Raw genomic sequence first — 16,135 nt, 5'->3', positions numbered from 1 at the left:
CGAAAAGTTCTTCTATTTTAAGATAAAATCTGACGCGATTGAAGAAAAAACTTCCAGCTCGCTGAAATATGTTCATTTGCTGAAAACCAACAAAACCACGAAAAGTTCTTGTATTTGAAGATAAAATCTTTTTGCTTTGAAGAAGAAAGATCTAGCTGACTGAAATAAGTTCATTAGATGAAAACCAACAAAAATTGACAAGAACCACGAAAAGTTCTTGTATTTTAAGATAAAATCTTCTGCTATTAAAGAAAAAACTTTGAGCTCGCTGAAATATGTTCATTTGCTGAAAATCAACAAAACCATGAAAAGTTCTTGTATTTGAAGATAAAATCTTTTTGCTTTAAAGAAGAAAGATCGAGCTGACTGAAACAAGTTCATTAGATGAAAACCAACAAAAATTGACAAGAACCACGAAAAGTTCTTGTATTTTAAGATAAAATCTGACGCGATTGAAGAAAAAACTTCTAGCTCGCTGAAATATGTTCATTTGCTGAAAACCAACAAAACCACGAAAAGTTCTTGTATTTGAAGATAAAATCTTTTTGCTTTGAAGAAGAAAGATCTAGCTGACTGAAATAAGTTCATTAGATGAAAACCAACAAAAATTGACAAGAACCACGAAAAGTTCTTGTATTTTAAGATAAAATCTGACGCTATTGAAGAAAAAACTTCAAGCTCGCTGAAATATGTTCATTTGCTGAAAACCAACAAAACCACGAAAAGTTCTTGAATTTGAAGATAAAATCTTTTTGCTTTGAAGAAGAAAGATCCAGCTGACTGAAATAAGTTCATTCGATGAAAACCAACAAAAATTGACAAGAACCACGAAAAGTTCTTGTATTTTAAGATAAAATCTTCTGCTATCAAAGAAAAAACTTTGAGCTCGCTGAAATATGTTAATTTGCTGAAAATCAACAAAACCACGAAAAGTTCTTGTATTTGAAGATAAAATCTTTTTGCATTAAAGAAGAAAGATCTAGCTGACTGAAACAAGTTCATTAGATGAAAACCAACCAAAATTGACAAGAACCACGAAAAGTTCTTGTATTTGAAGATAAAATCTTTTTGCTTTGAGGTAGAAAGATCTAGCTGACTGAAACAAGTTCATTAGATGAAAACCAACAAAAATTGACAAGAACCACGAAAAGTTCTTGTATTTTAAGATAAAATCTGACGCGATTGAAGAAAAAACTTCTAGCTCGCTGAAATATGTTCATTTGCTGAAAACCAACAAAACCACGAAAAGTTCTTGTATTTGAAGATAAAATCTTTTTGCTTTGAAGAAGAAAGATCTAGCTGAGTGAAACAAGTTCATTAGATGAAAACCAACAAAAATTGACAAGAACCACGAAAAATTCTTGTATTTTAAGATAAATTCTGACGCTATTGAAGAAAAAACTTCTCGCTCGCTGAAATATGTTCATTTGCTGAAAACCAACAAAACCACGAAAAGTTCTTGAATTTGAAGATAAAATCTTTTTGCTTTGAAGAAGAAAGATCTAGATGACTGAAATAAGTTCATTAGATGAAAACCAACAAAAATTGACAAGAACCACGAAAAGTTCTTGTATTTTAAGATAAAATCTTCTGCTATTAAAGAAAAAACTTTGAGCTCGCTGAAATATGTTAATTTGCTGAAAATCAACAAAACCACGAAAAGTTCTTGTATTTGAAGATAAAATCTTTTTGCATTAAAGAAGAAAGATCTAGCTGACTGAAACAAGTTCATTAGATGAAAACCAACAAAAATTGACAAGAACCACGAAAAGTTCTTGTATTTTAAGATAAAATCTGACGCTATTAAAGAAAAAACTTTGAGCTCGCTGAAATATGTTCATTTGCTGAAAACCAACAAAACCACGAAAAGTTCTTGTATTTGAAGATAAAATCTTTTTGCATTAAAGAAGAAAGATCTAGCTGACTGAAACAAGTTCATTAGATGAAAACCAACAAAAATTGACAAGAACCACGAAAAGTTCTTGTATTTTAAGATAAAATCTTCTGCTATCAAAGAAAAAACTTTGAGCTCGCTGAAATATGTTCATTTGCTGAAAATCAACAAAACCACGAAAAGTTCTTGTATTTGAAGATAAAATCTTTTTGCATGAAAGAAGAAAGATCCAGCTGACTGAAACAAGTTCATTAGATGAAAACCAACAAAAATTGACAAGAACCACGAAAAGTTCTTGTATTTGAAGATAAAATCTTTTTGCTTTGAGGTCGAAAGATCTCGCTGACCGAAACAAGTTCATTAGATGAAAACCAACAAAAATTGACAAGAACCACGAAAAGTTCTTGTATTTTAAGATAAATTCTGACGCTATTGAAGAAAAAACTTCTCGCTCGCTGAAATATGTTCATTTGCTGAAAACCAACAAAACCACGAAAAGTTCTTGAATTTGAAGATAAAATCTTTTTGCTTTGAAGAAGAAAGATCTGGATGACTGAAATAAGTTCATTAGATGAAAACCAACAAAAATTGACAAGAACCACGAAAAGTTCTTGTATTTTAAGATAAAATCTTCTGCTATTAAAGAAAAAACTTTGAGCTCGCTGAAATATGTTAATTTGCTGAAAATCAACAAAACCACGAAAAGTTCTTGTATTTGAAGATAAAATCTTTTTGCATTAAAGAAGAAAGATCTAGCTGACTGAAACAAGTTCATTAGATGAAAACCAACAAAAATTGACAAGAACCACGAAAAGTTCTTGTATTTTAAGATAAAATCTGACGCTATTAAAGAAAAAACTTTGAGCTCGCTGAAATATGTTCATTTGCTGAAAATCAACAAAACCACGAAAAGTTCTTGTATTTGAAGATAAAATCTTTTTGCATTAAAGAAGAAAGATCTAGCTGACTGAAACAAGTTCATTAGATGAAAACCAACAAAAATTGACAAGAACCACGAAAAGTTCTTGTATTTTAAGATAAAATCTGACGCTATTAAAGAAAAAACTTTGAGCTCGCTGAAATATGTTCATTTGCTGAAAATCAACAAAACCACGAAAAGTTCTTGTATTTGAAGATAAAATCTTTTTGCTTTGAGGTAGAAAGATCGAGCTGACTGAAAGAAGTTCTTCAGATCAAAACCAACAAAAATTGACAAGAACCACGAAAAGTTCTTGTATTTTAAGATAAAATCTGACGCTATTGAAGAAAAAACTTCAAGCTCGCTGAAATATGTTCATTTGCTGAAAACCAACAAAACCACGAAAAGTTCTTGAATTTGAAGATAAAATCTTTTTGCTTTGAAGAAGAAAGATCCAGCTGACTGAAATAAGTTCATTCGATGAAAACCAACAAAAATTGACAAGAACCACGAAAAGTTCTTGTATTTTAAGATAAAATCTTCTGCTATCAAAGAAAAAACTTTGAGCTCGCTGAAATATGTTAATTTGCTGAAAATCAACAAAACCACGAAAAGTTCTTGTATTTGAAGATAAAATCTTTTTGCATTAAAGAAGAAAGATCTAGCTGACTGAAACAAGTTCATTAGATGAAAACCAACCAAAATTGACAAGAACCACGAAAAGTTCTTGTATTTGAAGATAAAATCTTTTTGCTTTGAGGTAGAAAGATCTAGCTGACTGAAACAAGTTCATTAGATGAAAACCAACAAAAATTGACAAGAACCACGAAAAGTTCTTGTATTTTAAGATAAAATCTGACGCGATTGAAGAAAAAACTTCTAGCTCGCTGAAATATGTTCATTTGCTGAAAACCAACAAAACCACGAAAAGTTCTTGTATTTGAAGATAAAATCTTTTTGCTTTGAAGAAGAAAGATCTAGCTGAGTGAAACAAGTTCATTAGATGAAAACCAACAAAAATTGACAAGAACCACGAAAAATTCTTGTATTTTAAGATAAATTCTGACGCTATTGAAGAAAAAACTTCTCGCTCGCTGAAATATGTTCATTTGCTGAAAACCAACAAAACCACGAAAAGTTCTTGAATTTGAAGATAAAATCTTTTTGCTTTGAAGAAGAAAGATCTAGATGACTGAAATAAGTTCATTAGATGAAAACCAACAAAAATTGACAAGAACCACGAAAAGTTCTTGTATTTTAAGATAAAATCTTCTGCTATTAAAGAAAAAACTTTGAGCTCGCTGAAATATGTTAATTTGCTGAAAATCAACAAAACCACGAAAAGTTCTTGTATTTGAAGATAAAATCTTTTTGCATTAAAGAAGAAAGATCTAGCTGACTGAAACAAGTTCATTAGATGAAAACCAACAAAAATTGACAAGAACCACGAAAAGTTCTTGTATTTTAAGATAAAATCTGACGCTATTAAAGAAAAAACTTTGAGCTCGCTGAAATATGTTCATTTGCTGAAAACCAACAAAACCACGAAAAGTTCTTGTATTTGAAGATAAAATCTTTTTGCATTAAAGAAGAAAGATCTAGCTGACTGAAACAAGTTCATTAGATGAAAACCAACAAAAATTGACAAGAACCACGAAAAGTTCTTGTATTTTAAGATAAAATCTTCTGCTATCAAAGAAAAAACTTTGAGCTCGCTGAAATATGTTCATTTGCTGAAAATCAACAAAACCACGAAAAGTTCTTGTATTTGAAGATAAAATCTTTTTGCATGAAAGAAGAAAGATCCAGCTGACTGAAACAAGTTCATTAGATGAAAACCAACAAAAATTGACAAGAACCACGAAAAGTTCTTGTATTTGAAGATAAAATCATTTTGCTTTGAGGTCGAAAGATCTCGCTGACCGAAACAAGTTCATTAGATGAAAACCAACAAAAATTGACAAGAACCACGAAAAGTTCTTGTATTTTAAGATAAATTCTGACGCTATTGAAGAAAAAACTTCTCGCTCGCTGAAATATGTTCATTTGCTGAAAACCAACAAAACCACGAAAAGTTCTTGAATTTGAAGATAAAATCTTTTTGCTTTGAAGAAGAAAGATCTGGATGACTGAAATAAGTTCATTAGATGAAAACCAACAAAAATTGACAAGAACCACGAAAAGTTCTTGTATTTTAAGATAAAATCTTCTGCTATTAAAGAAAAAACTTTGAGCTCGCTGAAATATGTTAATTTGCTGAAAATCAACAAAACCACGAAAAGTTCTTGTATTTGAAGATAAAATCTTTTTGCATTAAAGAAGAAAGATCTAGCTGACTGAAACAAGTTCATTAGATGAAAACCAACAAAAATTGACAAGAACCACGAAAAGTTCTTGTATTTTAAGATAAAATCTGACGCTATTAAAGAAAAAACTTTGAGCTCGCTGAAATATGTTCATTTGCTGAAAATCAACAAAACCACGAAAAGTTCTTGTATTTGAAGATAAAATCTTTTTGCATTAAAGAAGAAAGATCTAGCTGACTGAAACAAGTTCATTGGATGAAAACCAACAAAAATTGACAAGAACCACGAAAAGTTCTTGTATTTTAAGATAAAATCTGACGCTATTAAAGAAAAAACTTCTCGCTCGCTGAAATATGTTCATTTGCTGAAAATTAACAAAACCACGAAAAGTTCTTGTATTTGAAGATAAAATCTTTTTGCTTTGAGGTAGAAAGATCGAGCTGACTGAAAGAAGTTCTTCAGATCAAAACCAACAAAAATTGACAAGAACCACGAAAAGTTCTTGTATTTTAAGATAAAATCTGACGCTATTGAAGAAAAAACTTCAAGCTCGCTGAAATATGTTCATTTGCTGAAAACCAACAAAACCACGAAAAGTTCTTGAATTTGAAGATAAAATCTTTTTGCTTTGAAGAAGAAAGATCCAGCTGACTGAAATAAGTTCATTCGATGAAAACCAACAAAAATTGACAAGAACCACGAAAAGTTCTTCTATTTTAAGATAAAATCTGACGCGATTGAAGAAAAAACTTCTAGCTCGCTGAAATATGTTCATTTGCTGAAAACCAACAAAACCACGAAAAGTTCTTGTATTTGAAGATAAAATCTTTTTGCTTTGAAGAAGAAAGATCTAGCTGACTGAAATAAGTTCATTAGATGAAAACCAACAAAAATTGACAAGAACCACGAAAAGTTCTTGTATTTTAAGATAAAATCTTCAGCTATTAAAGAAAAAACTTTCAGCTCGCTGAAATATGTTCATTTGCTGAAAATCAACAAAACCACGAAAACTTTGAGCTCGCTGAAATATGTTCATTTGCTGAAAATCAACAAAACCACAAAAAATTCTTGTATTTTAAGATAAATTCTGACGCTATTGAAGAAAAAACTTCTCGCTCGCTGAAATATGTTCATTTGCTGAAAACCAACAAAACCACGAAAAGTTCTTGAATTTGAAGATAAAATCTTTTTGCTTTGAAGAACAAAGATCTAGATGACTGAAATAAGTTCATTAGATGAAAACCAACAAAAATTGACAAGAACCACGAAAAGTTCTTGTATTTTAAGATAAAATCTGACGCTATTAAAGAAAAAACTTTGAGCTCGCTGAAATATGTTCATTTCCTGAAAATCAACAAAACCACGAAAAGTTCTTGTATTTGAAGATAAAATCTTTTTGCTTTGAGGTAGAAAGATCGAGCTGACTGAAAGAAGTTCTTCAGATCAAAACCAACAAAAATTGACAAGAACCACGAAAAGTTCTTGTATTTTAAGATAAAATCTGACGCTATTGAAGAAAAAACTTCAAGCTCGCTGAAATATGTTCATTTGCTGAAAACCAACAAAACCACGAAAAGTTCTTGAATTTGAAGATAAAATCTTTTTGCTTTGAAGAAGAAAGATCCAGCTGACTGAAATAAGTTCATTCGATGAAAACCAACAAAAATTGACAAGAACCACGAAAAGTTCTTGTATTTTAAGATAAAATCTGACGCGATTGAAGAAAAAACTTCTAGCTCGCTGAAATATGTTCATTTGCTGAAAACCAACAAAACCACGAAAAGTTCTTGTATTTGAAGATAAAATCTTTTTGCTTTGAGGTCGAAAGATCGAGCTGACTGAAAGAAGTTCATCAGATCAAAACCAACAAAAATTGACAAGAACCACGAAAAGTTCTTGTATTTTAAGATAAATTCTGACGCTATTGAAGAAAAAACTTCTCGCTCGCTGAAATATGTTCATTTGCTGAAAACCAACAAAACCACGAAAAGTTCTTGAATTTGAAGATAAAATCTTTTTGCTTTGAAGAAGAAAGATCTGGATGACTGAAATAAGTTCATTAGATGAAAACCAACAAAAATTGACAAGAACCACGAAAAGTTCTTGTATTTTAAGATAAAATCTTCTGCTATTAAAGAAAAAACTTTGAGCTCGCTGAAATATGTTAATTTGCTGAAAATCAACAAAACCACGAAAAGTTCTTGTATTTGAAGATAAAATCTTTTTGCATTAAAGAAGAAAGATCTAGCTGACTGAAACAAGTTCATTAGATGAAAACCAACAAAAATTGACAAGAACCACGAAAAGTTCTTGTATTTTAAGATAAAATCTGACGCTATTAAAGAAAAAACTTTGAGCTCGCTGAAATATGTTCATTTGCTGAAAATCAACAAAACCACGAAAAGTTCTTGTATTTGAAGATAAAATCTTTTTGCATTAAAGAAGAAAGATCTAGCTGACTGAAACAAGTTCATTGGATGAAAACCAACAAAAATTGACAAGAACCACGAAAAGTTCTTGTATTTTAAGATAAAATCTGACGCTATTAAAGAAAAAACTTCTCGCTCGCTGAAATATGTTCATTTGCTGAAAATTAACAAAACCACGAAAAGTTCTTGTATTTGAAGATAAAATCTTTTTGCTTTGAGGTAGAAAGATCGAGCTGACTGAAAGAAGTTCTTCAGATCAAAACCAACAAAAATTGACAAGAACCACGAAAAGTTCTTGTATTTTAAGATAAAATCTGACGCTATTGAAGAAAAAACTTCAAGCTCGCTGAAATATGTTCATTTGCTGAAAACCAACAAAACCACGAAAAGTTCTTGAATTTGAAGATAAAATCTTTTTGCTTTGAAGAAGAAAGATCCAGCTGACTGAAATAAGTTCATTCGATGAAAACCAACAAAAATTGACAAGAACCACGAAAAGTTCTTCTATTTTAAGATAAAATCTGACGCGATTGAAGAAAAAACTTCTAGCTCGCTGAAATATGTTCATTTGCTGAAAACCAACAAAACCACGAAAAGTTCTTGTATTTGAAGATAAAATCTTTTTGCTTTGAAGAAGAAAGATCAAGCTGACTGAAATAAGTTCATTAGATGAAAACCAACAAAAATTGACAAGAACCACGAAAAGTTCTTGTATTTTAAGATAAAATCTTCAGCTATTAAAGAAAAAACTTTCAGCTCGCTGAAATATGTTCATTTGCTGAAAATCAACAAAACCACGAAAACTTTGAGCTCGCTGAAATATGTTCATTTGCTGAAAATCAACAAAACCACGAAAAATTCTTGTATTTTAAGATAAATTCTGACGCTATTGAAGAAAAAACTTCTCGCTCGCTGAAATATGTTCATTTGCTGAAAACCAACAAAACCACGAAAAGTTCTTGAATTTGAAGATAAAATCTTTTTGCTTTGAAGAACAAAGATCTAGATGACTGAAATAAGTTCATTAGATGAAAACCAACAAAAATTGACAAGAACCACGAAAAGTTCTTGTATTTTAAGATAAAATCTTCTGCTATTAAAGAAAAAACTTTGAGCTCGCTGAAATATGTTAATTTGCTGAAAATCAACAAAACCACGAAAAGTTCTTGTATTTGAAGATAAAATCTTTTTGCATTAAAGAAGAAAGATCCAGCTGACTGAAACAAGTTCATTAGATGAAAACCAACAAAAATTGACAAGAACCACGAAAAGTTCTTGTATTTTAAGATAAAATCTGACGCTATTAAAGAAAAAACTTTGAGCTCGCTGAAATATGTTCATTTGCTGAAAATCAACAAAACCACGAAAAGTTCTTGTATTTGAAGATAAAATCTTTTTGCTTTGAAGAAGAAAGATCTAGCTGAGTGAAACAAGTTCATTAGATGAAAACCAACAAAAATTGACAAGAACCACGAAAAATTCTTGTATTTTAAGATAAATTCTGACGCTATTGAAGAAAAAACTTCTCGCTCGCTGAAATATGTTCATTTGCTGAAAACCAACAAAACCACGAAAAGTTCTTGAATTTGAAGATAAAATCTTTTTGCTTTGAAGAAGAAAGATCTAGATGACTGAAATAAGTTCATTAGATGAAAACCAACAAAAATTGACAAGAACCACGAAAAGTTCTTGTATTTTAAGATAAAATCTTCTGCTATTAAAGAAAAAACTTTGAGCTCGCTGAAATATGTTAATTTGCTGAAAATCAACAAAACCACGAAAAGTTCTTGTATTTGAAGATAAAATCTTTTTGCATTAAAGAAGAAAGATCTAGCTGACTGAAACAAGTTCATTAGATGAAAACCAACAAAAATTGACAAGAACCACGAAAAGTTCTTGTATTTGAAGATAAAATCTTTTTGCTTTGAGGTCGAAAGATCTAGCTGACTGAAACAAGTTCATTAGATGAAAACCAACAAAAATTGACAAGAACCACGAAAAGTTCTTGTATTTTAAGATAAAATCTGAAGCGATTGAAGAAAAAACTTCTAGCTCGCTGAAATATGTTCATTTGCTGAAAACCAACAAAACCACGAAAAGTTCTTGTATTTGAAGATAAAATCTTTTTGCTTTGAAGAAGAAAGATCTAGCTGACTGAAATAAGTTCATTAGATGAAAACCAACAAAAATTGACAAGAACCACGAAAAGTTCTTGTATTTTAAGATAAAATCTTCTGCTATTAAAGAAAAAACTTTGAGCTCGCTGAAATATGTTAATTTGCTGAAAATCAACAAAACCACGTAAAGTTCTTGTATTTGAAGATAAAATCTTTTTGCATTAAAGAAGAAAGATCCAGCTGAGTGAAACAAGTTCATTAGATGAAAACCAACAAAAATTGACAAGAACCACGAAAAATTCTTGTATTTTAAGATAAATTCTGACGCTATTGAAGAAAAAACTTCTCGCTCGCTGAAATATGTTCATTTGCTGAAAACCAACAAAACCACGAAAAGTTCTTGAATTTGAAGATAAAATCTTTTTGCTTTGAAGAAGAAAGATCGAGATGACTGAAATAAGTTCATTAGATGAAAACCAACAAAAATTGACAAGAACCACGAAAAGTTCTTGTATTTTAAGATAAAATCTTCTGCTATTAAAGAAAAAACTTTGAGCTCGCTGAAATATGTTAATTTGCTGAAAATCAACAAAACCACGAAAAGTTCTTGTATTTGAAGATAAAATCTTTTTGCATTAAAGAAGAAAGATCTAGCTGACTGAAACAAGTTCATTGGATGAAAACCAACAAAAATTGACAAGAACCACGAAAAGTTCTTGTATTTTAAGATAAAATCTGACGCTATTGAAGAAAAAACTTCAAGCTCGCTGAAATATGTTCATTTGCTGAAAACCAACAAAACCACGAAAAGTTCTTGAATTTGAAGATAAAATCTTTTTGCTTTGAAGAAGAAAGATCCAGCTGACTGAAATAAGTTCATTCGATGAAAACCAACAAAAATTGACAAGAACCACGAAAAGTTCTTGTATTTTAAGATAAAATCTGACGCTATTAAAGAAAAAACTTTGAGCTCGCTGAAATATGTTCATTTGCTGAAAATTAACAAAACCACGAAAAGTTCTTGTATTTGAAGATAAAATCTTTTTGCTTTGAGGTAGAAAGATCGAGCTGACTGAAAGAAGTTCTTCAGATCAAAACCAACAAAAATTGACAAGAACCACGAAAAGTTCTTGTATTTTAAGATAAAATCTGACGCTATTGAAGAAAAAACTTCAAGCTCGCTGAAATATGTTCATTTGCTGAAAACCAACAAAACCACGAAAAGTTCTTGAATTTGAAGATAAAATCTTTTTGCTTTGAAGAAGAAAGATCCAGCTGACTGAAATAAGTTCATTCGATGAAAACCAACAAAAATTGACAAGAACCACGAAAAGTTCTTCTATTTTAAGATAAAATCTGACGCGATTGAAGAAAAAACTTCTAGCTCGCTGAAATATGTTCATTTGCTGAAAACCAACAAAACCACGAAAAGTTCTTGTATTTGAAGATAAAATCTTTTTGCTTTGAAGAAGAAAGATCTAGCTGACTGAAATAAGTTCATTAGATGAAAACCAACAAAAATTGACAAGAACCACGAAAAGTTCTTGTATTTTAAGATAAAATCTTCAGCTATTAAAGAAAAAACTTTCAGCTCGCTGAAATATGTTCATTTGCTGAAAATCAACAAAACCACGAAAACTTTGAGCTCGCTGAAATATGTTCATTTGCTGAAAATCAACAAAACCACGAAAAATTCTTGTATTTTAAGATAAATTCTGACGCTATTGAAGAAAAAACTTCTCGCTCGCTGAAATATGTTCATTTGCTGAAAACCAACAAAACCACGAAAAGTTCTTGAATTTGAAGATAAAATCTTTTTGCTTTGAAGAAGAAAGATCTAGCTGACTGAAACAAGTTCATTAGATGAAAACCAACAAAAATTGACAAGAACCACGAAAAGTTCTTGTATTTTAAGATAAAATCTTCTGCTATTAAAGAAAAAACTTTGAGCTCGCTGAAATATGTTAATTTGCTGAAAATCAACAAAACCACGAAAAGTTCTTGTATTTGAAGATAAAATCTTTTTGCATTAAAGAAGAAAGATCTAGCTGACTGAAACAAGTTCATTACATGAAAACCAACAAAAATTGACAAGAACCACGAAAAGTTCTTGTATTTTAAGATAAAATCTGACGCTATTAAAGAAAAAACTTTGAGCTCGCTGAAATATGTTCATTTGCTGAAAATCAACAAAACCACGAAAAGTTCTTGTATTTGAAGATAAAATCTTTTTGCTTTGAGGTAGAAAGATCGAGCTGACTGAAAGAAGTTCTTCAGATCAAAACCAACAAAAATTGACAAGAACCACGATTAGTTCTTGTATTTTAAGATAAAATCTGACGCTATTGAAGAAAAAACTTCAAGCTCGCTGAAATATGTTCATTTGCTGAAAACCAACAAAACCACGAAAAGTTCTTGAATTTGAAGATAAAATCTTTTTGCTTTGAAGAAGAAAGATCCAGCTGACTGAAATAAGTTCATTCGATGAAAACCAACAAAAATTGACAAGAACCACGAAAAGTTCTTGTATTTTAAGATAAAATCTTCTGCTATCAAAGAAAAAACTTTGAGCTCGCTGAAATATGTTAATTTGCTGAAAATCAACAAAACCACGAAAAGTTCTTGTATTTGAAGATAAAATCTTTTTGCATTAAAGAAGAAAGATCTAGCTGACTGAAACAAGTTCATTAGATGAAAACCAACCAAAATTGACAAGAACCACGAAAAGTTCTTGTATTTGAAGATAAAATCTTTTTGCTTTGAGGTAGAAAGATCTAGCTGACTGAAACAAGTTCATTAGATGAAAACCAACAAAAATTGACAAGAACCACGAAAAGTTCTTGTATTTTAAGATAAAATCTGACGCGATTGAAGAAAAAACTTCTAGCTCGCTGAAATATGTTCATTTGCTGAAAACCAACAAAACCACGAAAAGTTCTTGTATTTGAAGATAAAATCTTTTTGCTTTGAAGAAGAAAGATCTAGCTGAGTGAAACAAGTTCATTAGATGAAAACCAACAAAAATTGACAAGAACCACGAAAAATTCTTGTATTTTAAGATAAATTCTGACGCTATTGAAGAAAAAACTTCTCGCTCGCTGAAATATGTTCATTTGCTGAAAACCAACAAAACCACGAAAAGTTCTTGAATTTGAAGATAAAATCTTTTTGCTTTGAAGAAGAAAGATCTAGATGACTGAAATAAGTTCATTAGATGAAAACCAACAAAAATTGACAAGAACCACGAAAAGTTCTTGTATTTTAAGATAAAATCTTCTGCTATTAAAGAAAAAACTTTGAGCTCGCTGAAATATGTTAATTTGCTGAAAATCAACAAAACCACGAAAAGTTCTTGTATTTGAAGATAAAATCTTTTTGCATTAAAGAAGAAAGATCTAGCTGACTGAAACAAGTTCATTAGATGAAAACCAACAAAAATTGACAAGAACCACGAAAAGTTCTTGTATTTTAAGATAAAATCTGACGCTATTAAAGAAAAAACTTTGAGCTCGCTGAAATATGTTCATTTGCTGAAAACCAACAAAACCACGAAAAGTTATTGTATTTGAAGATAAAATCTTTTTGCATTAAAGAAGAAAGATCTAGCTGACTGAAACAAGTTCATTAGATGAAAACCAACAAAAATTGACAAGAACCACGAAAAGTTCTTGTATTTTAAGATAAAATCTTCTGCTATTAAAGAAAAAACTTTGAGCTCGCTGAAATATGTTAATTTGCTGAAAATCAACAAAACCACGAAAAGTTCTTGTATTTGAAGATAAAATCTTTTTGCATTAAAGAAGAAAGATCTAGCTGACTGAAACAAGTTCATTAGATGAAAACCAACAAAAATTGACAAGAACCACGAAAAGTTCTTGTATTTTAAGATAAAATCTGACGCTATTAAAGAAAAAACTTTGAGCTCGCTGAAATATGTTCATTTGCTGAAAATCAACAAAAACACGAAAAGTTCTTGTATTTGAAGATAAAATCTTTTTGCATTAAAGAAGAAAGATCTAGCTGACTGAAACAAGTTCATTGGATGAAAACCAACAAAAATTGACAAGAACCACGAAAAGTTCTTGTATTTTAAGATAAAATCTGACGCTATTAAAGAAAAAACTTCTCGCTCGCTGAAATATGTTCATTTGCTGAAAATTAACAAAACCACGAAAAGTTCTTGTATTTGAAGATAAAATCTTTTTGCTTTGAGGTAGAAAGATCGAGCTGACTGAAAGAAGTTCTTCAGATCAAAACCAACAAAAATTGACAAGAACCACGAAAAGTTCTTGTATTTTAAGATAAAATCTGACGCTATTGAAGAAAAAACTTCAAGCTCGCTGAAATATGTTCATTTGCTGAAAACCAACAAAACCACGAAAAGTTCTTGAATTTGAAGATAAAATCTTTTTGCTTTGAAGAAGAAAGATCCAGCTGACTGAAATAAGTTCATTCGATGAAAACCAACAAAAATTGACAAGAACCACGAAAAGTTCTTCTATTTTAAGATAAAATCAGACGCGATTGAAGAAAAAACTTCTAGCTCGCTGAAATATGTTCATTTGCTGAAAACCAACAAAACCACGAAAAGTTCTTGTATTTGAAGATAAAATCTTTTTGCTTTGAAGAAGAAAGATCTAGCTGACTGAAATAAGTTCATTAGATGAAAACCAAAAAAAATTGACAAGAACCACGAAAAGTTCTTGTATTTTAAGATAAAATCTGACGCTATTAAAGAAAAAACTTCTCGCTCGCTGAAATATGTTCATTTGCTGAAAATTAACAAAACCACGAAAAGTTCTTGTATTTGAAGATAAAATCTTTTTGCTTTGAGGTAGAAAGATCGAGCTGACTGAAAGAAGTTCTTCAGATCAAAACCAACAAAAATTGACAAGAACCACGAAAAGTTCTTGTATTTTAAGATAAAATCTGACGCTATTGAAGAAAAAACTTCAAGCTCGCTGAAATATGTTCATTTGCTGAAAACCAACAAAACCACGAAAAGTTCTTGAATTTGAAGATAAAATCTTTTTGCTTTGAAGAAGAAAGATCCAGCTGACTGAAATAAGTTCATTCGATGAAAACCAACAAAAATTGACAAGAACCACGAAAAGTTCTTCTATTTTAAGATAAAATCTGACGCGATTGAAGAAAAAACTTCTAGCTCGCTGAAATATGTTCATTTGCTGAAAACCAACAAAACCACGAAAAGTTCTTGTATTTGAAGATAAAATCTTTTTGCTTTGAAGAAGAAAGATCTAGCTGACTGAAATAAGTTCATTAGATGAAAACCAACAAAAATTGACAAGAACCACGAAAAGTTCTTGTATTTTAAGATAAAATCTTCAGCTATTAAAGAAAAAACTTTCAGCTCGCTGAAATATGTTCATTTGCTGAAAATCAACAAAACCACGAAAACTTTGAGCTCGCTGAAATATGTTCATTTGCTGAAAACCAACAAAACCACGAAAAGTTCTTGAATTTGAAGATAAAATCTTTTTGCTTTGAAGAAGAAAGATCCAGCTGACTGAAATAAGTTCATTAGATGAAATCCAACAAAAATTGACAAGATCCACGAAAAGTTCTTGTATTTTAAGACAAAATCTGACGCGATTGAAGAAAAAACTTCAAGCTCGCTGAAATATGTTCATTTGCTGAAAACCAACAAAACCACGAAAAGTTCTTGAATTTGAAGATAAAATCTTTTTGCTTTGAAGAAGAAAGATCTAGCTGACTGAAATAAGTTCATCAGATGAAAACCAACAAAAATTGACAAGAACCACGAAAAGTTCTTGTATTTTAAGATAAAATCTTCCGCTATTAAAGAAAAAACTTTGAGCTCGCTGAAATATGTTAATTTGCTGAAAATCAACAAAACCACGAAAAGTTCTTGTATTTGAAGATAAAATCTTTTTGCATTAAAGAAGAAAGATCTAGCTGACTGAAACAAGTTCATCAGATGAAAACCAACAAAAATTGACAAGAACCACGAAAAGTTCTTCTATTTTCAGATAAAATCTGACGCGATTGAAGAAAAAACTTCCAGCTCGCTGAAATATGTTCATTTGCTGAAAACCAACAAAACCACGAAAAGTTCTTGTATTTGAAGATAAAATCTTTTTGCTTTGAGGTAGAAAGATCGAGCTGACTGAAAGAAGTTCATCCGATCAAAACCAACAAAAATTGACAAGAACCACGAAAAGTTCTTGTATTTTAAGATAAAATCTTCCGCTATAAAAGAAAAAACTTTGAGCTCGCTGAAATATGTTCATTTGCTGAAAATCAACAAAACCACGAAAAGTTCTTGTATTTGAAGATAAAATCTTTTTGCATTAAAGAAGAAAGATCGAGCTGACTGAAACAAGTTCATTAGATGAAAACCAACAAAAATTGACAAGAACCACGAAAAGTTCTTGTATTTTAAGATAAAATCTGACGCGATTGAAGAAAAAACTTCTAGCTCGCTGAAA

The sequence above is a fragment of the Heptranchias perlo genome, chromosome 6 (genome assembly GCF_035084215.1).
Source record: "Heptranchias perlo isolate sHepPer1 chromosome 6, sHepPer1.hap1, whole genome shotgun sequence".
NCBI lineage: Eukaryota > Metazoa > Chordata > Chondrichthyes > Hexanchiformes > Hexanchidae > Heptranchias > Heptranchias perlo.
The sequence above is the reverse complement of the archived record's forward strand: the minus strand, read 5'-3'. Positions refer to the sequence as shown.